Genomic DNA, 6,376 nt, shown 5'->3' on the forward strand with positions numbered 1-6,376 from the left:
TGAAAAAAATACACTTTACATACGAAACGTAAGATGTAGATTATCTCACGTAGAGGACACATAAAATTGTTATTTATTTGCACTTCATTAATGTCAGTGCAAATGCCACTGTGATAACATCCTTTACATTCAATACCATATGAGACTAGGTTTATCCATGTTTTCATACTTTCTGAAGTCCTCAGGCTACTTCATTTTACAATATCTGCCTTTTGTTCGTTGTGTCTCCGAAACAGTTGGTGATTATGAATAAAAGAAGATAGATCAGAGCAAAAGACATACACTTAAAGCAACCAAAAATGATAGTCATCTGCTGGAAAATTAACACTCGAATATAAATGGTAATATAAAATAACATTTATTCATTCATGACGTATTGTTTGCTGCGGCCCCGGTCGAGAAGAACATTTATTCAGTTCCAACTAAAGGAATTCCTGACCTAATTACAAAATATATTTGATCAAGTATTGCAAACGCTGTCCTAGCATTGAGAACATATTTAGATGATAGCGCGTCCTCCTCCACTCAGCTACTGACAACTCAGGAGACTACTTCCACTCAAGTTTGCTGTTCACTGCATTATTACGACTTCTATATTTACGGCGGAATGTCTTAGTATCTTCCAGTCAACCACATTCGTCCAAAATAGTAATTAAATAAAGGTACAGTTGAAGATCTCATCATGTGGTTGGTCAAATGGCTACTCACTGCCCAAACCTATACTCGTTCAGCTCTGCGCCCGCGTACTCTCGTCACCCACGTGCACACCAGACCACTGCCCCCCTCACGTGTCAGTGTCTGCTCCTAATGTGTTCCTCGTCTCTCCATTCTTTTTTCCTCACTGTTAGCGTTCATGTGCTTCCCACTCCCCAGTGTAAAAGTTCTCTATTGGTAGCCTCACATCTGTTAACAACAGTCCTCTGGGACTGATGTACACGCTTTCTACAATACACCAAGCCCCGATCATCCCATTAATTACGTACTCTCGGCTTTGGATTTTTTTTTTTTTTTTTTTTTTCACAGCGATAGGATAATTCCCCTGCTGCCATTGACGCAATATCCAGGTTGTCTGCTGCCGCGTTTCAATCTCCCATGACTCATTAAACCGTTGCATTACATCGGCTGGAACATCATTATTTAGATATCAGTTTATGTGGTTTTTCCTCGGTACGTTCTCGCAACAGAAGATTCTGCAGTGTCACGTCGTTTCCATTTATTACCGAACCGTGCGCGTTTTTCAGTTGATTCGTGCCTCTCATTACGCTTCTTTGCTCGGCGTTTCCAAGCGAGGGTTGATTGGCGACTTGCTAAATGTCGCGGACTTACTTACCATCATGTGTACATTGGGGTCGCGCAGTGAAGTCGGAGGTCCGATTCATCGTGTTATCGGTGGCTGCAGAAATGCTATGCACACGAGAATTGATGAATCATTGCTTCCCTCGGCTTGCACGGTCGGGGTTTTGCATCTTCGCAGTCGGCACGTATCTCATTTTGATTGCCTTAGTTGCGGATGCCTTGGTGCCGGCATTTACTTGCAGCAAGGGATGGCGTACAAGGGAAACGGTGGGCATACGACAGTTGAATAATGATTACTTATTGGTCGCAGGTATGCATCAAGTCGGCATGTTTGTTATTTCAGCTGCCTTGGCTGTGGGTCCTGTGCTGTCGGGATTGATTTACAACCAAACACAGGTATACCAACGAGTGAGCACCTTTGTTTCGTGTAACTAAAGAGGCTAAAAGGCTGTTGACATTCGGGAAGTTCCATGCACTTTTAGCGAAATTTATCCTATAACGCCGCTTACTTTTATTCAGTGTAGATTTGTCTTAGCTTGTTATGTAGATCAGTATTCTGTGTCAATAGCAAAGCATGAGTTATTTTGAGCTCACTGGTAAAACTCAGCAGAAATTATATTTTTGTTGATTTTTTTGTAAAAGCCTTGTATCTGTGTTTATCGAATTATAAGAAATTAACATTTTTTAAAAAAAATTATTTGCTTTCTTGTGAGGGCCCATATTTTAAAATTGGCAAGCGTTTTTCATTGTTTGTTCCTTTTCAATTACTACGGTAATTTTGTAAATTCAAGACAACTCTGTCGAGGTATACGAACATTTTTGTTTAACTGAAGTTGTAAGGGCCTTTCAGGATCTTATGGCGCGTTATTTGTGGTTGTCATCAACGCTGTGTTGTAGATACCCTCGTTCGTTCTAATGATAGTTATATCTTCCTCTCTAAAACGAGGACTTTTTTTAGATCTACTGGAATGGAGAACTACGGACGTCGTGGTTTTGGAACAGTTGTCGGGCAGAGATCACGTATCAACTTTGGCGAGCGCCGTCTGCACGCTACGGTACAGCGACCTTGCGCCACTTTGCCAGACGGAACGGAACTCGCCAAACCGCGCATTACACAGGCAAAGCAGAGCGGTGCCTGCCAAGTAGTGCACCTAGTCCCGCAGCCGAGCCCTACGAGCTGTGAATGCCGTAGAAACTCCGTGACACAGAAGCTGTTAGGAGCATTCTGTTCTAGGAAATTGATTAGGTTCCCCCTGAAATCTCGATAGCAGCCTAACTGCCGCGCAGATTATTAGCTGCTTCTCTCTCCTCGAATGCTGAGTTCACCTTTTGGTAATGTGCTGTCTTGTCACTAATAACTTACCATTCTGCATAATACGCCTACATTTGCAGCCATTCGTATAACTGATTCGCCTCTACGAACAATAAATCCCCCAACTTCACAGGGGATGCACAATTGTGTCCGACCTCATGCGAGCACGGAGGACATGGGCAGGGACTGCTCCGAACAGGTGGCGCTAGGCGGGAGTCTGGGTCGGCCGTGAGGCGTGCCAGGGCAGACCGCGCAGTTGCGATAAACTCTGTCATTTAGTTCTACACATAGCACCAAGTGTTTATATACGCCTTCACAGTAGCTCAGGGACTGCCCACCCTCTGTAATAAAAGGAAACTTACTGAATTATTCAACAATCAACTTGAACAGTTGTCATGTGACGTCGCCCAGACCAAATTCCTAGAAAAATAAGGACCAAAATGGGAAAAAACCGCAACTGCCTAATAAGAAGGAGATCCCGGGTTCGAATCCCGATCCAGAACACATTTTCAATCGTCGCCGCTGATTCCGCATACATTCCCCATGCAGCTATCAGTTTCTTCCCTCTCCTTTTCTCCCCCCCCCCCCCCCCACCACTCCACCTTCAATTTACATAATATGTATCACAGTGCGGATTACGCGTGGCGTCTGTTCTGTCGGACATCTGAGAAAGAACAGACTCCAAGCATTCATATAAACATATAACTAATTGGGAGACACTCGCTTGAATTCCATCATTATTAGCTATTCGCACTGTGACTAATGAAATTAAATTCAGTAAGCTGTTATTTTAGTAGAGAAGTTGATGAAAACCCATAGTAGTTATTTAATGATGTTTCATGACTGAATAAATATTACGTTATTGACAAATAAAGAATAATACGACGAAGAATTGTTGGTCAGACAGTAAGTAGAGAAAATAAAACAAAGTCCCAAACTTTAGTGGGTTGACATCAGCTGTCAGGTTAGTAGCACCAAAAGTAGTTCGAAAATAATATAATTTTTAAAAAATTCATGAATTATTTGCATACCCTTTAATTCTCTCTACAAAAGAACTTTATTAAAGCTAGATTTGAGTCGGGAACTGAAAATGTAAGCTGGTTACTATATGTTTAACATAGCGTTAAATGCAAATGAAATATGGGTGTCGTAAAGATTGTAAATAAACCTGGAGGCATCTGCAAGCTAAAAACTTAGTTATACATATGGCACGAAGTGATTGGGTACGAACAGTTTATGAAGAAGAAAATGGCAAAACGAGGGATCGGATAGGTGAGTTACGTATCACAGTGTCCGTAGTAGAATAACGTAGCACTGGGGAAATGCGTTCACGGAATGTTAGTCGTTTGTAGGCGAGGCATAGATAAATTAAGCAAAGTATCTCACTAAGATCTTCCTTTAGCGATTCTGCGATTCAGAGATCTCGTAGTTACCCGGAATCACTTTAGTCGAGTGTTGAATTCTTTTCTGCATCGAAGTCGCAGCCAGTTTTCTTCTCCATCGTTGTCCAGTACGAGTTTGTGTTGCGTCGCTTGTGTTCCATCTCTAACGACCATGCCGGAACGAATCGTTGAACAGCAATCGTACAACCGCAAATGACATCTTATTACCTTACTACATCAGACGCTACAGTGAAGCTGATGAATAGTATTACGATTCAACCCATCCCCTAATTCTCGTCGCGAATAGCAATTCTTCTCCTTGTAATAGACTGTCTACTTACATTTAAAACTAATGTGTTTCCAATATTAGGCTTTATATACGAGCAACCAAATAAATATTTTAAAGTAATTTAATATCATCACATTGTTCATAAGGCACCTTGTTTAACAAAAAAAAAAAATACCAGTGTTAGTTTCCGAATTATGGTCTTCTTCACGTGAATGAAACGACCGATATGAAAGGTAATTTCTAAAACAGCGGATACAGAAGGATTTGATATCTGTGATACTACACTACTGGCCATTAAAATTGTTAAGCCACGAAGATGACGTGCTACAGACGCGAAATTTAACCGACAGGAAGAAGATGCTGTGATATGCAAATGATAGCTTTTCAGAGCATTCACACAAGGTTGGTGCCGGTGGCGACACCTACAACGTGCTGACATGAGGAAAGTTTCCAACCGATTTCTCATACGCAAACACCAGTTGGCCGGCGTTGCCTGGTAAAACGTTGTTGTGATGCCTCGTATAACGAGGAGAAATGCGTACCATCACGTTTCCGACTTCGATAAAGGTCGGATTGTAGCCTATCGCGATTGCTGCTCGCGTTGGTCGAGATCCAATGACTGTTAGCAGAATATGGAGTCGGTGGGTTCAGGAGGGTAATACGGAACGCCGTGCTGGATCCCAACGGCCTCGTATCACTAGCAGTCGAGATGACAGGCATCTTATCCGCATGGCTGTAACGGATCGTGCAGCGACGTCTCGATCCCTGAGTCAACAGTTGGGGACCTTTGCAAGACAACAACCATCTGCACGAACAGTTTGACGACGTTTGCAGCAGCATGGACTATCAGCTTGGAGACCATGGCTGCGGTTAGCCTTGACGCTGCATCGCAGACAGGAGCACCTGCGATGGTGTACTCAACTACGAACCTGGGTGCACGAATGGCAAAACCTCATTTTTTCGGATGAACCCGAGGTTTTGTTTACAGCATCATGATGGTCGCATCCGTGTTTGGCGACAACGCGGTGAACGCACATTGGAAGCGTGTATTCGTCATCGCCATATTGGCGTATCACCTGGCGTGATGGTATGGGGTGCCATTGGGTACACGTCTCGGTCACCTCTTGTTCGCATTGACGGCACTTTGAACAGTGGACGTTACATTTCAGATGTGTTACGACCCGTGACTCTACCCTTCATTCGATCCCTGCGAAACCCTACATTACACCAGGATAATGCACGACCGCATGTTGCACGTCCTGTACGGGCCATTCTGGATACAGAAAATGTTCGACTGCTGCCCTGGCCAGCACATTCTTCAGATCTCTCACCAATTGAAAACGTCTGGTCAATGGTGGCCGAGCAACTGGCTCGTCACAATACGCCAGTCACTACTCTTGATGAACTGTGGTATCGTGTTGAAGCTGCATGGGCAGCTGTACCTGTACACGCCATCCAAGCTCTGTTTGACTCAATGCCCAGGCGTATCAAGGCCATTATTACGGCCAGCGGTGGTTGTTGTGGTCGCTGATTTCTCAGTATGTATGCACCCAAATTGCGTGAAAATGTAATCACATTTCAGTTCTAGTATAATATATTTGTCCAATGAATACCCGTTTATCATCTACATTTCTTCTTGGTGTAGCAATTTTAATGGCCAGTAGTGTATAACTCACTCTCATGACAGTGAAAAGTCATACATCCTACGGCCAATTCAAGCTTTAACACAGAAACAAAGTCCGGTCTAGGAGCTCGAAAGAGACCTTTACGAATTGTCTTCCAAAATACTAAAAAAACACTAAAATGGCGGTAACATAAAGGCTATGTATTTAACGAAATGAAACGCAGTCAAAGCATAGAACGGTATACGAACTACAGTCCCCGATAGATATTTTTATGTTTCATTTTAGAATATCTTTATAAAGTGCATTCTCTCGGGATTAGCAAATGTACAGTCAATGCAGAGCATACCACAGTACACCATAGACAGCGGCAAATGATATTGTCCCCGGTGACGTCTTTCAGCTCCGTAAGGATATAACACTATTCTTGACGCAGAGCTTCGCATTCTCAGCGCCAGGAGACAGCAGAGAGGAA

Source organism: Schistocerca nitens, chromosome 1, assembly GCF_023898315.1.
Source record: "Schistocerca nitens isolate TAMUIC-IGC-003100 chromosome 1, iqSchNite1.1, whole genome shotgun sequence".
Classification (NCBI taxonomy): Eukaryota; Metazoa; Arthropoda; class Insecta; order Orthoptera; family Acrididae; genus Schistocerca; species Schistocerca nitens.